General features: G+C 24.2%; 1 non-coding gene across 1 annotated transcript; it reads right to left on the reverse strand.

Moving 5' to 3' along the window:
- Positions 1 to 2,688: 2,688 nt before the first annotated feature.
- LOC145751696 (5.8S ribosomal RNA) lies at positions 2,689 to 2,838 on the reverse strand. The gene has a single exon (XR_014283756.1). It is a non-coding gene; the product is annotated as a 5.8S ribosomal RNA (ribosomal RNA).
- Positions 2,839 to 23,661: the final 20,823 nt, after the last annotated feature.

A 23,661-nucleotide genomic window follows, 5' to 3' on the forward strand; every position in this document is an offset into this window, starting at 1 on the left:
ACCTCTATGTACAGACGATTTATAGCGATTTAAAATATTAAGCTTAACACAATATTATATAAATTAGCTAACACGTTACTGACCTTTGTATGCTGGGTGATTCTCTTTCAAATATTTCAACTAGATGCGAACGTTTTGCACATTGACGTAACGATATAAATGATGACCCTTGTATTTAAGTTTCCGTTTTAGCTTGACGCTGATAAAGGTGTCATCATTCAGGGATCGCGGCAAAACTGTTTCTTTTACGTCACTCTGAACGCAAATGACTGGACCATGAACACCCTTCATCATTCCTTTCGGCAACGAAATCACTTTTATGAAAGGAATGACTGGGGATATCAGATGTCTTTCCAAGTCATTTAACGCTGGGAGATCTGGTGTAGGTAAGGCAAAGTTGTTTATATAAGCTTGAGGAGGAATGGAATCCTTTAGAAGATGTCGCTTGCAAGTTGAACAGATCTATTAGCTTGCAAGTTGAACAGATCTAATGTTCCAATTCGGTAGTATAAGCGTGGGCTTGGTGTTTTATAACATTAAGTTGAACTACAGAAAATGCGATGGCAAATATTGCACGGATATTCACACATTTTTCTTGATTTGGCTTGAAACAAATTAATTGCGGCTTCGACGTTTTTACTTCGGGCAAGTTTAACTTTTTCGTATTGTTTTTTTCTTCGTTTTTGTGGTTGATCCGGTCTTAACTTTTTATATTCTAAAACTTTGTTGATCGTGTATGATGGATTTTTCTTGTATTTTTCCTGTGTTATCTTCTTTGTGTATTCAGTATTTGTTTTGTATTTTTCCTGTGTCATATTCTTAACATAAGCAGGATTTGTTTTGTAACGTTGTCGTGTTCTCTCCTTCGTATATTCGGGATTTTCATTATACCGTGAAATCATCTTTGAAATAGTGTATTGCGGATTCAACAAATATTTATTGCGCCTCGTCTTTTTTTTTTCGGGACTTTCTTCGTAATTTTTTTTGGCAATGTCTTTAAAGTACTGTGGATTTGCTAAGTACCTTTCACGATCTCTTTGTGAATACAACGACTTGTTGTCTTAATATTCTTTCTTGTTTTTAGCCCTCTTAAAGGGGTTTTCTAAATCAGCTTCACTAGCTGCTTTTGAAGCTCTTCTTTTTCGTTTTTGATCAATCAAAATTTGATTGTGAGATTTTCGCTATAAACTGTGCTGAAATATAAATTATAAGTATTTTAACTTCTTTTGTTTTATAGACTACAAACATTTGTTATAGTGCTGCAGTCACCCTCTACTTTTCGAAATACACCGTTTAGTGAATAAAACAGTAATAAAAAAAACTACAAGAAATTTATAATTTTTTTAAATTTTAATTTGCTAAATTATCATTCTTAATCTAAAATAATTGCCTTCATATAGAAAACTGTAAAAAATATAATCGTGAACAAATAAAATATTAACAATCTTATGACTATATAAATTATCTCCTGCCAACAAACAAAATACTACTATAACTAAAAACAAAATACCATTAGAATTTAAAAAAAAACTGACTATGATTTACAAAGGAACTGGCAGCGGTTTATATAAGACAAAAAGTAAAAAAGGAAAAAATAACCCAAAAAAAATCTCTGGGAATTCGAACCATAATAATTAAAGCAAGATTAACACGCTAGATTTAAACAAAAAAAACTCATTAAGTATTCGCAAATGGAGCACAAACTACGGGATTTTGGAGCACAACCTACGGGACCCCTTCAACGCAGCGGACGGGATCGGCCGGTACTGCCGTCGCCGCCGAAGCGGCAAGTTCAAACATTAGCCGGACCGGTCCGGCATTCTCCTCCATTTCGCTCGCGGGTTTCGAATGCCCCGCAACTCGCGCGCACGTTAGACTCCTTGGTCCGTGCTTCAAGACGGGTCCGTAAAGGTCCGCGGCAACGCGCGTGCGCCCGCTCGGCGACTGAAAGCGGTCGGACGACCCGACAGGCCTCTCCGTTTGCCCCTCGACGGTTTTGCGTACTTTTTAACTCTCTCTTCAAAGTGCTTTTTAACTTTCCCTCACGGTACTTGTTCGCTATCGGTCTCGCGACAGTATTTAGCCTTAAATGTGGTTTACCACCCGCTTTGGGCTGCATTCCCTAACAACCCGATGTCGAGAAGACGCCGAGCGGTCGAACGCGCCGCCGCCAAGGGCCTGACACCCGCTCTGGGATAAGGCCTCGATCAGAAGGACTCGGGCGGCGCGGATCGCACGCAAGACGCATTCTTTACGCCACAACTCGGGACCGCTCCTCGTAGCGGCCCGATTCGGCGATGGGCTCTCCCCGCTTCACTCACCGTTACTGAGGGAATCCTCTTTAGTTTCTCTTCCTCCGCTTAGTAATATGCTTAAATTCAGCGGGTAGCCTCGCCCGATCTCAGGCCGATAAAACTACTTTCGCTCGCCCTTAGAGACGCCGCGCTCGCGCGCGCTCGACTTCCGTCACATCGCCGCCCCGCGGCTCCTACTCACCCTGCGCGAACAGCACCGTCGTTGCGACTCGTGCGGCAAGCGGACGCGGCGCGGCTCGCCGGCCGCCACGCATCGCTGACGCGAGCCCGAATACCAAAACTTTCTACCTTCAACCGAGCGGCGATTGCCCGTCGCCGGGCATACGCGCGCGAGCCGTCGCGGAGTCGATCCCGCCGGCCGTTGTTGTTTCTGCGACCCTGAGACGGACGCGGTCCCGGGATGAACCCGGGGCCGCAATATGCGTTCAGATCGTCAATGCTCCATGTGTTCTGCAATTCACATTAAATTACGTAGCTGCGTCCTTCATCTACTCGCGAGCCGAGTGATCCACCGCCAAGAGCCATCGTTTGTTTGTTCGCTTTTCGCTCTTCGATTCCTAACCTCGATTTTCCATCCGGCTAAAAAATACGCGTGACGTCGAGCGGGTCGCGTTCGCAACAAAAAGTGCGACAAGCCCGCGCACCGCATGAAGCCTTCGGGCACTCGACGCCGACAAATCAAGTTCCTGGTCGCGGGGCGGCGGACGCGCCGAAGCACGTCGCCGTCCCGGTGTTTGCACTTTCGTTCTTCGATTTTTTTCTCGCGCTAATGATCCTTCCGCAGGTTCACCTACGGAAACCTTAGGTTCACCTACGGAAAAGAATCTTTTTCGCGGACCAGCTTTTAAACATTTTTTTGGCATTTTCGGGTGAAAGTAATCAATTAGTTTAGCTAATAATGATGTTTCAAGGGACGCAAATTAGTTTAAAGCAATTTATTCCTTCATCAAATCGATAAAAAACATTTTTAAATGTTTCTACGACAAAATAAGCTTACAAATAAAAAAAATACGTTTCTGTTTCTAATCATTAAACCTGAAAAAAATACGGCCCGGTAACGTACTGCTCACGGACCGGTACAGGGCCGCGGCCCGGCGGTTGCCGACCGCTGCACTAAACCATTCAATCGATAGTAGCGACGGGCGGTGTGTACAAAGGTAAAAGTAAACGAAATAGCTAATTAGTTTTAGCTTTATTTCGTTAACCACGGGTGACTTAAAAACTCGAGACGGGAAATACTATTATTTTAATGGACCCCAGCTGGTTTTGTTTATAGGAAAATTTTGCTTATTTAAGAGTAATATTATTAATGAATTGTAATTATGGTTCGAAATCTTAGATTTCGAAACATATTGTTATTGTCAATATTATTTTTATTTTTCTTACTCATCCGAATTTTGATTCAAAATAAATGTTAATCTTTTGTATATAAAGTTTTAAAATTTTAGTATGTTGTTTATAATAATATTCTCCTATTTTAATAATTTAAATATTACTAATTATTAATTGCTTGTTTATTGATTAAAATTTAAAGATCGTTATTGGGTTTTCAAATTCTGGTCAGTTATATATCATAATACTAATAATTCGAAAATAAATTAAAAATGTAATTTTTGTTTGTTTATTATATTTAAATTCTTGTTTGTTTATTCAAAAGTTATTTATTAAAAATCCAAAATCAATTTTAGGCATTCAAAACTTGGTCTTATGTATATTTAGATATCAACAACTTAAAACTGGGTAAAAAAAATAATTTTTGTTTGTTAAGTATATTTAATTACTTGTTTTTGTTGATTAAAAAATTAAAGATTAATATTTTTAAACTTTTAAAATAATTTTGTTCTAAAATTTTTTTAGTTTAATAATTTAATACATTTTTAGTCTAACAACAAGTAAATACGTAATATTTGATTTATTTATTTAGTTAATAATCTTAATTAAATAATGTTTATGCATAACTTTATTTACTAATAGAGATTAATTTTAAAAATGATCAAATGATTTCGAACCATATTTTATTTATCAAATAAATCTAGTTTATTTTGATGCTCCTACAAAAAGTTATACCAAACGATAATATACATACAAGTAAAATTTAAATATAAAACTATCTGCAAAAAAATGACTGTTATTTATTTAAATATTTAAAATAATTTATAAAAAGTCTAATTTCGTTTAATGGTATATCATGGAAACTGTTTTAAAAACACGTGTTTGAATTATCTTTTTATTTATTATAATAAAATATTTATTAAATATCATATACCGGCAGCGTGGTGTAGCTGTAAGAACACTTGCTACACCACACGTGAGCTCGTGGGTTCAATCCCCACTAATCTCATGCTAGCGCTCTTAAGTAAGGCGCTATAAATGGTATGAACTCCTGCTAAGCCAGCACTTAATCAGCAGCAAAATTATGGTGCAAGTATAGTCTCTATAATATCCCAAACTGCCACAGGCAACTCGAGACCGGGTCGGAGTAATTTATGTTACTCTATGTTTAAGTCGCGCATTCGACTTTTCCACATCGAGGATAAAGATATATACAAAAAAACAAATAAAATTTTAAATGATCATATAATTTCGAATCATATTTTATTTATTAAATAAATCTAGTTTCTTACCTTGTTTTTTTATTTACCTGTTTTCGTTGTTTCTCGTTTTTTTCTTGTTTTTTTATCTTATATTTATTTTTTTAAATACAAAAAAAATTTTTTTGCCTTTTCCGCAATTTTGATTTCCCTTTTTTCCTCACATTCCCCATTTATTTTTTTAGTGTTGCAATAATTCCTCGATTCCTTATTTTCCTCGATTTCCTCGTTTTAGTGTCAATTCCTCGTTTTCCTCGATTTCCTCATTCCTTCTTTTAGTGTTACCCTTCGAAATCTAAGATTTCAAACCATAATAACAATAATGACAACTAGATTTATTTGATAAATAAAATATGGTTCGAAATTATTTGATTCTTTTTTATAAATATAATTTATTTAGTAGGTTTATTAATTAAATTATAAATTTAAATATGAACTTTTGTATATTTAAACCTAATTTTAACAAGCGAACACGCACTTATTGATATTGTAATATAAAAGTAAACTAAATTTAAAAGCAAAATACCGATCTTAATTTTTTAGTAATCAAACAAGTATTAAAATATAATAATAACAAAACAATTAAAACAAAAATTTTACACATTTTTTACTTATATTTTAACATTTTACTTAAATTTTCAACCAATATTTTTTACTTTAATGGACAGCGAATAGGACGATTTTTGACGGCGACCAGAACGCTATTAAATTATTTAAGCGTTAAACTCACACTGATTCATTATTTTATAAAAAACAAAAATAATGATTAAACGATATTTAGCTAGAGTTAAATCTTCATTTTAAATAGCAACATACAAAATAATAATACCAACAACATATTAAAATTTCAGCAAATTTAATCTTTAAATTTTAATAATAAAATATATTAATTAGTAATTAGTGATAATTAAATGTCGTTAATAGGAGGTTTGCGATTCGTTGGGATAATAACAAACATACTAAAAATTCAGAACTTTTAGTTTTAAAGAACAAAAGTTATCGTCTTTCAAAATTCGTCAAATAAGAATAAAAACAACTAGATTTATTTGATAAATAAAATATGGTTCGAAATTGTTTGATTCTTTTTTATAAATATAATTTATTTAGTAGGTTTATTAATTAAATTATAAATTTAAATATAAACTTTTTTATATTTAAACCTAATTTTAACAAGCGAACACGCACTCATTGATATTGTAATATAAAAGTAAACTAATTTTAAAAGCAAAATACCGATCCTAATTTTCAGTAATCAAACAAGTATTAAAATATAATAATAACAAAACAATTGAAACAAAAATTTTACACATTTTTTACTTATATTTTAACATTTTACTTAAATTTTCAACCAATATTTTTTACTTTAATGGACAGCGAAAAGGACGATTTTTGACGGCGACCAGAACGCTATTAAATTATTCAAGCGTTAAACTCACACTGATTCATTATTTTATAAAAAAACAAAAATAATGATTAAACGATATTTAGCTAGAGTTAAGTCTTCATTTTAAATAACAACATACAAAATAATAATACCAACAACATATTAAAATTTCAGCAAATTTAATCTTTAAATTTTAATAATAAAATATATTAATTAGTAATTAGTGATAATTAAATGTCGTTAATAGGAGGTTTGCGATTCGTTGGGATAATAACAAACATACTAAAAATTTAGAACTTTTAGTTTTAAAGAACAAAAGTTATCGTCTTTCAAAATTCGTCAAATAAGAATAAAAACAACTAGATTTATTTGATAAATAAAATATGGTTCGAAATCGTTTGATTCTTTTTTATAAATATAATTTATTTAGTAGGTTTATTAATTAAATTATAAATTTAAATATGAACTTTTTTATATTTAAACCTAATTTTAACAAACGAACACGCATTCATTGATATTATAATAGAAAAGTAAACTGAATTTAAAAGCAAAATACCGATCTTAATATTTTAGTAATCAAACATGTATTAAAATATAATAATAACAAAACAATTAAAAAAAAAATTTTTACACATTTTTGACTTATATTTTAAAATTTTACTTAAATTTTCAACCAATATTTTTTACTTCAATAGACAGCGAAAAGGACGATTTTTGACGGCGACCAGAACGCTATTAAATTATTCAAGCGTTAAACTCACACTGATTCGTTATTTTAAAAAAAAACTAAAATAATGATTAAAAGATATTTAGCTAGAGTTAAATCTTCATTTTAAATAGCAACATACAAAATAATATTACCAACAACATATTAAAATTTCAGAAAATTTAATCTTTAAATTTTAATAATAAAATATATTAATTAGTAATTAGTGACATTTAAATGTCGTTAATAGGAGGTTTGCGATTCGTTGGGATAATAACAAACATACTAAAAATTTAGAACTTTTAGTTTTAAAGAACAAAAGTTATCGTCTTTCAAAATTCGTCAAATAAGAATAAAAACAATAATAATAAATATAATGACAATAACAATATGTTTCGAAATCTAAGATTTCGAACCATAATTAAATATGAACTTTTTTATATTTAAACCTAATTTTAACAAGCGAACACGCACTCATTGATATTGTAATATAAAAGTAAACTAAATTTAAAAGCAAAATACCGATCTTAATTTTTTAGTAATCAAACAAGTATTAAAATATAATAATAACAAAACAATTGAAACAAAAATTTTACACATTTTTTACTTATATTTTAACATTTTACTTAAATTTTCAACCAATATTTTTTACTTTAATGGACAGCGAAAAGGACGATTTTTGACGGCGACCAGAACGCTATTAAATTATTCAAGCGTTAAACTCACACTGATTCATTATTTTATAAAAAAACAAAAATAATGATTAAACGATATTTAGCTAGAGTTAAGTCTTCATTTTAAATAACAACATACAAAATAATAATACCAACAACATATTAAAATTTCAGCAAATTTAATCTTTAAATTTTAATAATAAAATATATTAATTAGTAATTAGTGATAATTAAATGTCGTTAATAGGAGGTTTGCGATTCGTTGGGATAATAACAAACATACTAAAAATTTAGAACTTTTAGTTTTAAAGAACAAAAGTTATCGTCTTTCAAAATTCGTCAAATAAGAATAAAAACAACTAGATTTATTTGATAAATAAAATATGGTTCGAAATCGTTTGATTCTTTTTTATAAATATAATTTATTTAGTAGGTTTATTAATTAAATTATAAATTTAAATATGAACTTTTTTATATTTAAACCTAATTTTAACAAACGAACACGCATTCATTGATATTATAATAGAAAAGTAAACTGAATTTAAAAGCAAAATACCGATCTTAATATTTTAGTAATCAAACATGTATTAAAATATAATAATAACAAAACAATTAAAAAAAAAATTTTTACACATTTTTGACTTATATTTTAAAATTTTACTTAAATTTTCAACCAATATTTTTTACTTCAATAGACAGCGAAAAGGACGATTTTTGACGGCGACCAGAACGCTATTAAATTATTCAAGCGTTAAACTCACACTGATTCGTTATTTTAAAAAAAAACTAAAATAATGATTAAAAGATATTTAGCTAGAGTTAAATCTTCATTTTAAATAGCAACATACAAAATAATATTACCAACAACATATTAAAATTTCAGAAAATTTAATCTTTAAATTTTAATAATAAAATATATTAATTAGTAATTAGTGACATTTAAATGTCGTTAATAGGAGGTTTGCGATTCGTTGGGATAATAACAAACATACTAAAAATTTAGAACTTTTAGTTTTAAAGAACAAAAGTTATCGTCTTTCAAAATTCGTCAAATAAGAATAAAAACAATAATAATAAATATAATGACAATAACAATATGTTTCGAAATCTAAGATTTCGAACCATAATTAAATATGAACTTTTTTATATTTAAACCTAATTTTAACAAGCGAACACGCACTCATTGATATTGTAATATAAAAGTAAACTAAATTTAAAAGCAAAATACCGATCTTAATTTTTTAGTAATCAAACAAGTATTAAAATATAATAATAACAAAACAATTAAAACGAAAATTTTACACATTGTTTACTTATATTTTAACATTTTACTTAAATTTTCAACCAATATTTTTTACTTTAATGGACAGCGAAAAGGACGATTTTTGACGGCGACCAGAACGCTATTAAATTATTCAAGCGTTAAACTCACACTGATTCGTTATTTTATAAAAAAACTAAAATAATGATTAAACGATATTTAGCTAGAGTTAAATCTTCATTTTAAATAGCAACATACAAAATAATAATACCAACAACATATTAAAATTTCAGCAAATTTAATCTTTAAATTTTAATAATAAAATATATTAATTAGTAATTAGTGACATTTAAATGTCGTTAATAGGAGGTTTGCGATTCGTTGGGATAATAACAAACATACTAAAAATTTAGAACTTTTAGTTTTAAAGAACAAAAGTTATCGTCTTTCAAAATTTGTCAAATAAGAATAAAAACAATAATAACTAGATTTATTTGATAAATAAAATATGGTTCGAAATTGTTTGATTTTTTTTATAAATATAATTTATTTAGTAGGTTTATTAATTAAATTATAAATTTAAATATGAACTTTTTTATATTTAAACCTAATTTTAACAAGCGAACACGCACTCATTGATATTGTAATATAAAAGTAAACTAAATTTAAAAGCAAAATACCGATCTTAATTTTTTAGTAATCAAACAAGTATTAAAATATAATAATAACAAAACAATTAAAACGAAAATTTTACACATTGTTTACTTATATTTTAACATTTTACTTAAATTTTCAACCAATATTTTTTACTTTAATGGACAGCGAAAAGGACGATTTTTGACGGCGACCAGAACGCTATTAAATTATTCAAGCGTTAAACTCAGACTGATTCGTTATTTTATAAAAAAACTAAAATAATGATTAAACGATATTTAGCTAGAGTTAAATCTTCATTTTAAATAGCAACATACAAAATAATAATACCAACAACATATTAAAATTTCAGCAAATTTAATCTTTAAATTTTAATAATAAAATATATTAATTAGTAATTAGTGACATTTAAATGTCGTTAATAGGAGGTTTGCGATTCGTTGGGATAATAACAAACATACTAAAAATTTAGAACTTTTAGTTTTAAAGAACAAAAGTTATCGTCTTTCAAAATTTGTCAAATAAGAATAAAAACAATAATAATAATAATAATAAATATAATGACAATAACAATATGTTTTGAAATCTAAGATTTCGAACCATAATAACTAGATTTATTTGATAAATAAAATATGGTTCGAAATTTTTTGATTATTTTTAACATAAATTTTTATAAATAAAAAAAGATATGCATAAACATTAATTAAGAATATTACATATCTTCGAATAAACAAACAAGCATTTATATATACTATACACACAAAAACTAATATTTAACGCAGTTTTAAGTTGTTTATATCAGGATATAGATTATACCAAATTTTAAATTCCTAAAATTAATTTTTGATTTAAATTAAATAAACAAGCATTTAAATATGATAAACAATTGAAACTTATTTTTCAAATATGTTTTTCAACTACTTATATTTTAAAATACATTATACCAAATTTTTAGTGCTTAATATCGGACTTTAACTTTTAATCAACAAACAAGCATTTAAATATAATAAACAAACAAGAATTAATTTTTATTTCATTTTCAAGTTATAAATATTATAACATATAACTGACCAAAATTTAAAAATCTAATAACAATCATTAAATTTAAATAAACAAACACCTATTTATTAGTAATTAGTGTCAAAAATTAAAATTTTAATTTATTTTTGAGTTACTAATATCATAATATACAAATGACAAAAATTTAAAAAATTAACAACAACCTTTAAATTTAAATAAACAAACACTTATTAATTAGTATTTAGTGATTAAAAATTAAAATTTTAATTCAGTTTTGAGTTACTAATATCATGATATACAATTGACCAAGATTTGAAAAATTAATAACAACCTTTAAATTTTAATAAAGAAACACCTTTTAATTAGTAATTAGTGATAAAAATTAAAATTTTAATTCATTTTTGAGTTACTGATATCATGATATACAATTGACCAAGATTTAAAAAATAAATAACAAACTTTAAATTTTAATAAATAAACACCTATTATTAACCAATTAGTGATAAAAATTAAAATTTTAATTTATTTTTGAGTTAGTAATATCATAATATACAATTGACTAAGATTTAAAAAATTAATAACAACCTTTAAATTTTAATAAACAAACACCTATTAATTAGTAATTAGTGATAATTAAATGTCGTAAATAGGAGGTTTGCGATTCGTTGGGATAATAACAAACATACTAAAAATTTAGAACTTTTAGTTTTAAAGAACAAAAGTTATCGTCTTTCAAAATTCTGACTAGAAAGAATAAAAACAATAACTAGATTTATTTGATAAATAAAATATGGTTCGAAATCGTTTGATTCTTTTTTATAAATATAATTTATTTAGTAGGTTTATTAATTAAATTATAAATTTAAATATAAACTTTTGTATATTTAAACCTAATTTTAACAAGCGAACACGCACTTATTGATATTGTAATATAAAAGTAAACTAAATTTAAAAGCAAAATACCGATCTTAATTTTTTAGTAATCAAACAAGTATTAAAATATAATAATAACAAAACAATTAAAACAAAAATTTTACACATTTTTTACTTATATTTTAACATTTTGCTTAAATTTTCAACCAATATTTTTTACTTTAATGGACAGCGAAAAGGACGATTTTTGACGGCGACCAGAACGCTATTAAATTATTCAAGCGTTAAACTTACACTGATTCATTATTTTATAAAAAACAAAAATAATGATTAAACGATATTTAGCTAGAGTTAAATCTTCATTTTAAATAGCAACATACAAAATAATAATACCAACAACATATTAAAATTTCAGCAAATTTAATCTTTAAATTTTAATAATAAAATATATTAATTAGTAATTAGTGATAATTAAATGTCGTTAATAGGAGGTTTGCGATTCGTTGGGATAATAACAAACATACTAAAAATTTAGAACTTTTAGTTTTAAAGAACAAAAGTTATCGTCTTTCAAAATTCGTCAAATAAGAATAAAAACAATAATAATAAATATAATGACAATAACAATATGTTTCGAAATCTAAGATTTCGAACCATAATAATAATAATAATAAATACACTGACAATAACAATATGTTTCGAAATCTAAGATTTCGAACCATAATAACTAGATTTATTTGATAAATAAAATATGGTTCGAAATTTTTTGATTATTTTTAACATAAATTTTTATAAATAAAAAAAGATACGCATAAACATTAACTAAGAATATTACATATCTTCGAATAAACAAACAAGCATTTATATATACTATACACACAAAAACTAATATTTAACGCAGTTTTAAGTTGTTTATATCAGGATATAGATTATACCAAATTTTAAATTCCTAAAATTGATTTTTGATTTAAATTAAATAAACAAGCATTTAAATATGATAAACAATTGAAACTTATTTTTCAAATATGTTTTTCAACTACTTATATTTTAAAATACATTATACCAAATTTTTAATGCTTAATATCGGACTTTAACTTTTAATCAACAAACAAGCATTTAAATATAATAAACAAACAAGAATTAATTTTTATTTCATTTTCAAGTTATAAGTATTATAACATATAACTGACCAAAATTTAAAAATCTAATAACAATCATTAAATTTAAATAAACAAACACCTATTTATTAGTAATTAGTGTCAAAAATTAAAATTTTAATTTATTTTCGAGTTACTAATATCATAATATACAATTGACAAAAATTTAAAAAATTAACAACAACCTTTAAATTTAAATAAACAAACACTTATTAATTAGTATTTAGTGATTAAAAATTAAAATTTTAATTCAGTTTTGAGTTACTAATATCATGATATTCAATTGACCAAGATTTGAAAAATTAATAACAACCTTTAAATTTTAATAAAGAAACACCTTTTAATTAGTAATTAGTGATAAAAATTAAAATTTTAATTCATTTTTGAGTTACTGATATCATGATATACAATTGACCAAGATTTAAAAAATTAATAACAACCTTTAAATTTTAATAAACAAACACCTATTAATTAGTAATTAGTGATAATTAAATGTCGTAAATAGGAGGTTTGCGATTCGTTGGGATAATAACAAACATACTAAAAATTTAGAACTTTTAGTTTTAAAGAACGAAAGTTATCGTCTTTCAAAATTCTGACTAGAAAGAATAAAAACAATAATAATAATAACTAGATTTATTTGATAAATAAAATATGGTTCGAAATTGTTTGATTCTTTTTAATGAATATAATTTATTTAGTAGGTTTATTAATTAAATTATAAATTTAAATATGAACTTTTTTATATTTAAACCTAATTTTAACAAGCGAACACGCACTCATTGATATTGTAATAAAAAAGTAAACTAAATTTAAAAGCAAAATACCGATCTTAATTTTTAGTAATCAAACAAGTATTAAAATATAATAATAACAAAACAATTGAAACAAAAATTTTACACATTTTTTACTTATATTTTAACATTTTACTTAAATTTTCAACCAATATTTTTTACTTTAATGGACAGCGAAAAGGACGATTTTTGACGGCGACCAGAACGCTATTAAATTATTCAAGCGTTAAACTCACACTGATCATTATTTTATAAAAAAACAAAAATAATGATTAAACGATATTTAGCTAGAGTTAAATCTTCATTTTAAATAGCAACATACAAAATAATAATACCAACAACATATTTAAATTTCAGCAAATTTATTCTTTAAATTTTAATAATAAAATATATTAATTAGTAATTAGTGATAATTAAATGTCGTTAATAGGAGGTTTGCGATTCGTTGGGATAATAACAAACATACTAAAAATTTAGAACTTTTAGTTTTAAAGAACAAAAGTTATCGTCTTTCAAAATTCGTCAAATAAGAATAAAAACAACTAGATTTATTTGATAAATAAAATATGGTTCGAAATTGTTTGATTTTTTTTATAAATATAATTTATTTAGTAGGTTTATTAATTAAATTATAAATTTAAATATGAACTTTTTTATATTTAAACCTAATTTTAACAAGCGAACACGCACTCATTGATATTGTAATATAAAAGTAAACTAAATTTAAAAGCAAAATACCGATCTTAATTTTTTAGTAATCAAACAAGTATTAAAATATAATAATAACAAAACAATTAAAACGAAAATTTTACACATTGTTTACTTATATTTTAACATTTTACTTAAATTTTCAACCAATATTTTTTACTTTAATGGACAGCGAAAAGGACGATTTTTGACGGCGACCAGAACGCTATTAAATTATTCAAGCGTTAAACTCAGACTGATTCGTTATTTTATAAAAAAACTAAAATAATGATTAAACGATATTTAGCTAGAGTTAAATCTTCATTTTAAATAGCAACATACAAAATAATAATACCAACAACATATTAAAATTTCAGCAAATTTAATCTTTAAATTTTAATAATAAAATATATTAATTAGTAATTAGTGACATTTAAATGTCGTTAATAGGAGGTTTGCGATTTGTTGGGATAATAACAAACATACTAAAAATTTAGAACTTTTAGTTTTAAAGAACAAAAGTTATCGTCTTTCAAAATTCGTCAAATAAGAATAAAAACAACTAGATTTATTTGATAAATAAAATATGGTTCGAAATTGTTTGATTTTTTTTATAAATATAATTTATTTAGTAGGTTTATTAATTAAATTATAAATTTAAATATGAACTTTTTTATATTTAAACCTAATTTTAACAAGCGAACACGCACTCATTGATATTGTAATATAAAAGTAAACTAAATTTAAAAGCAAAATACCGATCTTAATTTTTTAGTAATCAAACAAGTATTAAAATATAATAATAACAAAACAATTAAAACGAAAATTTTACACATTGTTTACTTATATTTTAACATTTTACTTAAATTTTCAACCAATATTTTTTACTTTAATGGACAGCGAAAAGGACGATTTTTGACGGCGACCAGAACGCTATTAAATTATTCAAGCGTTAAACTCAGACTGATTCGTTATTTTATAAAAAAACTAAAATAATGATTAAACGATATTTAGCTAGAGTTAAATCTTCATTTTAAATAGCAACATACAAAATAATAATACCAACAACATATTAAAATTTCAGCAAATTTAATCTTTAAATTTTAATAATAAAATATATTAATTAGTAATTAGTGACATTTAAATGTCGTTAATAGGAGGTTTGCGATTTGTTGGGATAATAACAAACATACTAAAAATTTAGAACTTTTAGTTTTAAAGAACAAAAGTTATCGTCTTTCAAAATTTGTCAAATAAGAATAAAAACAATAATAATAATAATAATAAATATAATGACAATAACAATATGTTTCGAAATCTAAGATTTCGAACCATAATAAATATAACTAGATTTATTTGATAAATAAAATATGGTTCGAAATTGTTTGATTTTTTTTATAAATATAATTTATTTAGTAGGTTTATTAATTAAATTATAAATTTAAATATGAACTTTTTTATATTTAAACCTAATTTTAACAAGCGAACACGCACTCATTGATATTGTAATATAAAAGTAAACTAAATTTAAAAGCAAAATACCGATCTTAATTTTTTAGTAATCAAACAAGTATTAAAATATAATAATAACAAAACAATTAAAACGAAAATTTTACACATTGTTTACTTATATTTTAACATTTTACTTAAATTTTCAACTAATATTTTTTACTTTAATGGACAGCGAAAAGGACGATTTTTGACGGCGACCAGAACGCTATTAAATTATTCAAGCGTTAAACTCAGACTGATTCGTTATTTTAAAAAAAAACTAAAATAATGATTAAACGATATTTAGCTAGAGTTAAATCTTCATTTTAAATAGCAACATACAAAATAATAATACCAACAACATATTAAAATTTCAGCAAATTTAATTTTTAAATTTTAATAATAAAATATATTAATTAGTAATTAGTGACATTTAAATGTCGTTAATAGGAGGTTTGCGATTCGTTGGGATAATAACAAACATACTAAAAATTTAGAACTTTTAGTTTTAAAGAACAAAAGTTATCGTCTTTCAAAATTTGTCAAATAAGAATAAAAACAATAATAATAACTAGATTTATTTGATAAATAAAATATGGTTCGAAATCGTTTGATTCTTTTTAATGAATATAATTTATTTTGTAGGTTTATTAATTAAATTATAAATTTAAATATAAACTTTTGTATATTTAAACCTAATTTTAACAAGCGAACACGCACTTATTGATATTGTAATATAAAAGTAAACTAAATTTAAAAGCAAAATACCGATCTTAATTTTTTAGTAATCAAACAAGTATTAAAATATAATAACAACAAAACAATTAAAACAAAAACTTTACACATTTTTTACTTATATTTTAACATTTTACTTAAATTTTCAACCAATATTTTTTTACTTTAATGGACAGCGAAAAGGACGATTTTTGACGGCGACCAGAACGCTATTAAATTATTCAAGCGTTAAACTCACACTGATTCATTATTTTATAAAAAACAAAAATAATGATTAAACGATATTTAGCTAGAGTTAAATCTTCATTTTAAATAGCAACATACAAAATAATAATACCAACAACATATTAAAATTTCAGCAAATTTAATCTTTAAATTTTAATAATAAAATATATTAATTAGTAATTAGTGATAATTAAATGTCGTTAATAGGAGGTTTGCGATTCGTTGGGATAATAACAAACATACTAAAAATTCAGAACTTTTAGTTTTAAAGAACAAAAGTTATCGTCTTTCAAAATTCGTCAAATAAGAATAAAAACAATAAATATAATGACAATAACAATATGTTTCGAAATCTAAGATTTCGAACCATAATAAATACTAGAGTTAAATCTTCATTTTAAATAGCAACATACAAAATAATAATACCAACAACATATTAAAATTTCAGAAAATTTAATTTTTAAATTTTAATAATGAAATATATTAATTAGTAATTAGTGACATTTAAATGTCGTAAATAGGAGGTTTGCGATTCGTTGGGATAATAACAAACATACTAAAAATTTAGAACTTTTACTTTTAAAGAACAAAAGTTATCGTCTTTCAAAATTCGGTCAAATAAGAATAAAAACAATAACTAGAACAATGGAAATAAAACTAGTCCAGACCCGCGACCTTAAAATTAAGTTAGACCCTAGAACAATAGAAATAAAACTAGTCCAGTCCCGCGACCCTAAAAATAAGAAAAGATAAAACTTATTAAACAAAGAAAAAATAGAGCATAACCAACACGATAAAAATTCATTAAACCAACACAAAATTCCAATTTATGTATTAAACTTTATAATATAATTATCGAATAAATGTTCTTTACACAATATTATGGAGATTTTATAAAATTTATTATTTGTATCATGATTTTAAATCAATAAAAATGTAACAACCAAATATTGATTTGATTTTTAATAAAAAACAAGCAATTAATATTTATTATAAACAACCAAAAATTAATTTTTATACCGTTTTTGAGTAGAAACTTTTACACACATTTAACTTAGATTTTTATATTTTACTTATACTTTCAACCAATACTTTTTACTTCAACTCAGACAGCGAAAAAGACGATATTTGACGGCGACCAGAACGCTATTAAATCATTCAAGCGTTAAACTCACTCTGATCCATTATTTTATAAATAAACCCAAAATAATTAAACGATAATTAGCTAAAGTTAAATATTTATTTTAAACAGCAACATACAAAATAATAATAATAATAGCAACAACATATTAAAATTTCAGAAAATTTAACATTTAAATTTTAATAATAAAATATATTAATTAGTAATTAGTGATAATTAAATGTCGTAAATAGGAGGTTTGCGATTCGTTGGGATAATAACAAACATACTAAAAATTTAGAACTTTTAGATTTAAAGAACAAAAGTTATCGTCTTTCAAAATTCTGACTAGAAAGAATAAAAACAATAATAATAATAATAATAATAAATACACTGACAATAACAATATGTTTCGAAATCTAAGATTTCGAACCATAATAAATATAATGACAATAACAATATGTTTCGAAATCTAAGATTTCGAACCATAATGACAATAACAATATGTTTCGAAATCGAAGATTTCGAACCATAATTACCCACATTTAACTTAGATTTTCATATTTTACTTATACTTTCAACCAATACTTTTTACTTCAACTCAGACAGCGAAAAAGACGATATTTGACGGCGACCAGAACGCTATTAAATCATTCAAGCGTTAAACTCACTCTGATCTATTATTTTATAAATAAACCCAAAATAATTAAACGATAATTAGCTAAAGTTAAATATTTATTTTAAACAGCAACATACAAAATAATAATACTAACAACATATTAAAATTTCAGAAAATTTAACATTTAAATTTTAATAATAAAATATATTAATTAGTAATTAGTGATAATTAAATGTCGTAAATAGGAGGTTTGCGATTCGTTGGGATAATAACAAACATACTAAAAATTTAGAACTTTTAGATTTAAAGAACAAAAGTTATCGTTTTTCAAAATTCTGACTAGAAAGAATAAAAACAATAATAACTAGATTTATTTGATAAATAAAATATGGTTCGAAATCGTTTGATTCTTTTTATAAATATAATTTATTTAGTAGGTTTATTAAATAAATTATAAATTTAAATACTAGAACAATAGAAATAAAACTAGTCCAGACCCGCGACCTTAAAATTAAGTTAGACCCTAGAACAATAGAAATAAAACTAGTCCAGTCCGGCGACCCTAAAAATAAGAAAAGATAAAACTTATTAAACAAAGAAAAAATAAAGCATAACCAACGCGATAAAAATTCATTTAACCAACACAAAATTCCAATTTATGTATTAAACTTTATAATATAATTATCGAATAAATGTTCTTTGCACAATATTATGGAGATTTTATAAAATTTACCATTTGTATCATGATTTTAAATCAATAAAAATGTAACAACCAAATATTGATTTGATTTTTAATAAAAAACAAGCAATTAATATTTATTATAAACAACCAAAAATTAATTTTTATACCGTTTTTGAGTAGAAACTTTTACACACATTTAACTTAGATTTTCATATTTTACTTATACTTTCAACCAATACTTTTTACTTCAACTCAGACAGCGAAAAAGACGATATTTGACGGCGACCAGAACGCTATTAAATCATTCAAGCGTTAAACTCACTCTGATCCATTATTTTATAAATAAACCCAAAATAATTAAACGATAATTAGCTAAAGTTAAATATTTATTTTAAACAGCAACATACAAAATAATAATAATAATAGCAACAACATATTAAAATTTCAGAAAATTTAACATTTAAATTTTAATAATAAAATATATTAATTAGTAATTAGTGATAATTAAATGTCGTAAATAGGAGGTTTGCGATTCGTTGGGATAATAACAAACATACTAAAAATTTAGAACTTTTAGATTTAAAGAACAAAAGTTATCGTCTTTCAAAATTCTGACTAGAAAGAATAAAAACAATAATAATAAATACACTGACAATAACAATATGTTTCGAAATCTAAGATTTCGAACCATAATAATAATAAATACACTGACAATAACAATATGTTTCGAAATCTAAGATTTCGAACCATAATAAATACACTGACAATAACAATATGTTTCGAAATATAAGATTTCGAACCATAATAATAATAACTAGATTTATTTGATAAATAAAATATGGTTCGAAATCGTTTGATTCTTTTTTATAAATATAATTTATTTAGTAGGTTTATTAATTAAATTATAAATTTAAATATGAACTTTTTTATATTTAAACCTAATTTTAACAAACGAACACGCATTCATTGATATTGTAATAGAAAAGTAAACTAAATTTAAAAGCAAAATACCGATCTTAATTTTTTAGTAATCAAACGAGTATTAATATATAATAATAACAAAACAATTAAAAAAAAAAATTTTACACATTTTTGACTTATACTTTAACATTTTACTTAAATTTTCAACCAATATTTTTTACTTTAATAGACAGCGAAAAGGACGATTTTTGACGGCGACCAGAACGCTATTAAATTATTCAAGCATTAAACTTACACTGATTCGTTATTTTATAAAAAAAATAAAATAAAATAATGATTAAACGATATTTAGCTAGAGTTAAATCTTCATTTTAAATAGCAACATACAAAATAATAATACCAACAACATATTAAAATTTCAGAAAATTTAATCTTTAAATTTTAATAATGAAATATATTAATTAGTAATTAGTGACATTTAAATGTCGTAAATAGGAGGTTTGCGATTCGTTGGGATAATAACAAACATACTAAAAATTTAGAACTTTTACTTTTAAAGAACAAAAGTTATCGTCTTTCAAAATTCTGACTAGAAAGAATAAAAACAATAATAATAATAATAATAAATACACTGACGATAACAATATGTTTCGAAATCTAAGATTTCGAACCATAATAATAATAAATACTAGATTTATTTGATAAATAAAATATGGTTCGAAATTGTTTGATTCTTTTTTATAAATATAATTTATCTAGTAGGTTTTTTAATTATATTATAAATTTAAATATGAACTTTTTTATATTTAAACCTAATTTTAACAAGCGAGCACGCACTCATTGATATTGTAATATAAAAGTAAACTAAATTTAAAAGCAAAATACCGATCTTAATTTTTTAGTAATCAAACAAGTATTAAAATATAATAATAACAAAACAATTAAAACGAAAATTTTACACATTGTTTACTTATATTTTAACATTTTACTTAAATTTTCAACCAATATTTTTTACTTTAATGGACAGCGAAAAGGACGATTTTTGACGGCGACCAGAACGCTATTAAATTATTCAAGCGTTAAACTCAGACTGATTCGTTATTTTATAAAAAAACTAAAATAATGATTAAACGATATTTAGCTAGAGTTAAATCTTCATTTTAAATAGCAACATACAAAATAATAATAGCAACAACATATTAAAATTTCAGCAAATTTAATCTTTAAATTTTAATAATAAAATATATTAATTAGTAATTAGTGACATTTAAATGTCGTTAATAGGAGGTTTGCGATTCGTTGGGATAATAACAAACATACTAAAAATTTAGAACTTTTAGTTTTAAAGAACAAAAGTTATCGTCTTTCAAAATTTGTCAAATAAGAATAAAAACAACTAGATTTATTTGATAAATAAAATATGGTTCGAAATTGTTTGATTCTTTTTTATAAATATAATTGATTTAATAGGTTTATTAATTGAATTGTAAATTTAAATATGAACTTTTTTATATTTAAACCTAATTTTAACAAGCGAACACGCACTCATTGATATTGTGATATAAAAGTAAACTAAATTTAAAAGCAAAATGCCGATCTTAATTTTTTAGTAATCAAACAAGTATTAAAATATAATAATAACAAAACAATTAAAACAAAAATTTTACACATTTTTTACTTATATTTTAACATTTTACTTAAATTTTCAACCAATATTTTTTACTTTAATGGACAGCGAAAAGGACGATTTTTGACGGCGACCAGAACGCTATTAAATTATTCAAGCGTTAAACTCACACTGATTCGTTATTTTATAAAAAAACTAAAATAATGATTAAACGATATTTAGCTAGAGTTAAATCTTCATTTTAAATAGCAACATACAAAATAATAATACCAACAACATATTAAAATTTCAGCAAATTTAATCTTTAAATTTTAATAATAAAATATATTAATTAGTAATTAGTGACATTTAAATGTCGTTAATAGGAGGTTTGCGATTCGTTGGGATAATAACAAACATACTAAAAATTTAGAACTTTTAGTTTTAAAGAACAAAAGTTATCGTCTTTCAAAATTTGTCAAATAAGAATAAAAACAACTAGATTTATTTGATAAATAAAATATGGTTCGAAATTGTTTGATTCTTTTTTATAAATATAATTGATTTAATAGGTTTATTAATTGAATTGTAAATTTAAATATGAACTTTTTTATATTTAAACCTAATTTTAACAAGCGAACACGCACTCATTGATATTGTGATATAAAAGTAAACTAAATTTAAAAGCAAAATGCCGATCTTAATTTTTTAGTAATCAAACAAGTATTAAAATATAATAATAACAAAACAATTAAAACAAAAATTTTACACATTTTTTACTTATATTTTAACATTTTACTTAAATTTTCAACCAATATTTTTTACTTTAATGGACAGCGAAAAGGACGATTTTTGACGGCGACCAGAACGCTATTAAATTATTCAAGCGTTAAACTCACACTGATTCGTTATTTTATAAAAAAACTAAAATAATGATTAAACGATATTTAGCTAGAGTTAAATCTTCATTTTAAATAGCAACATACAAAATAATAATACCAACAACATATTAAAATTTCAGAAAATTTAATCTTTTAATTTTAATAATAAAATATATTAATTAGTAATTAGTGATAATTAAAAGTTGTAAATAGGAGGTTTGCGATTCGTTGGGATAATAACAAACATACTAAAAATTTAGAACTTTTAGTTTTAAAGAACAAAAGTTATTCGATTTCAAAATTCGGATTAGTAAGAATAAAAATAAAAATAATAATAAATATACGGACAATAACAATATGTTTCGAAATCTAAGATTTCGAACCATAATAATAATAAATATAATGACAATAACAATATGTTTCGAAATCTAAGATTTCGAACCATAATAATAAATACTAGATTTATTTGATAAATAAAATATGGTTCGAAATTGTTTGATTCTTTTTTATAAATATAATTTATTTAGTAGGTTTATTAATTAAATTATAAATTTAAATATAAACTTTTTTATATTTAAACCTAATTTTAACAAGCGAACACGCACTCATTGATATTGTAATATAAAAGTAAACTAATTTTAAAAGCAAAATACCGATCCTAATTTTCAGTAATCAAACAAGTATTAAAATATAATAATAACAAAACAATTGAAACAAAAATTTTACACATTTTTTACTTATATTTTAACATTTTACTTAAATTTTCAACCAATATTTTTTACTTTAATGGACAGCGAAAAGGACGATTTTTGACGGCGACCAGAACGCTATTAAATTATTCAAGCGTTAAACTCACACTGATTCATTATTTTATAAAAAAACAAAAATAATGATTAAACGATATTTAGCTAGAGTTAAGTCTTCATTTTAAATAACAACATACAAAATAATAATACCAACAACATATTAAAATTTCAGCAAATTTAATCTTTAAATTTTAATAATAAAATATATTAATTAGTAATTAGTGATAATTAAATGTCGTTAATAGGAGGTTTGCGATTCGTTGGGATAATAACAAACATACTAAAAATTTAGAACTTTTAGTTTTAAAGAACAAAAGTTATCGTCTTTCAAAATTCGTCAAATAAGAATAAAAACAATAATAATAAATATAATGACAATAACAATATGTTTCGAAATCTAAGATTTCGAACCATAATAATAAATATACGGACAATAACAATATGTTTCGAAATCTAAGA

This window comes from Corella eumyota, chromosome 4 (genome assembly GCF_963082875.1).
Source record: "Corella eumyota chromosome 4, kaCorEumy4.1, whole genome shotgun sequence".
Lineage (NCBI taxonomy): Eukaryota > Metazoa > Chordata > Ascidiacea > Phlebobranchia > Corellidae > Corella > Corella eumyota.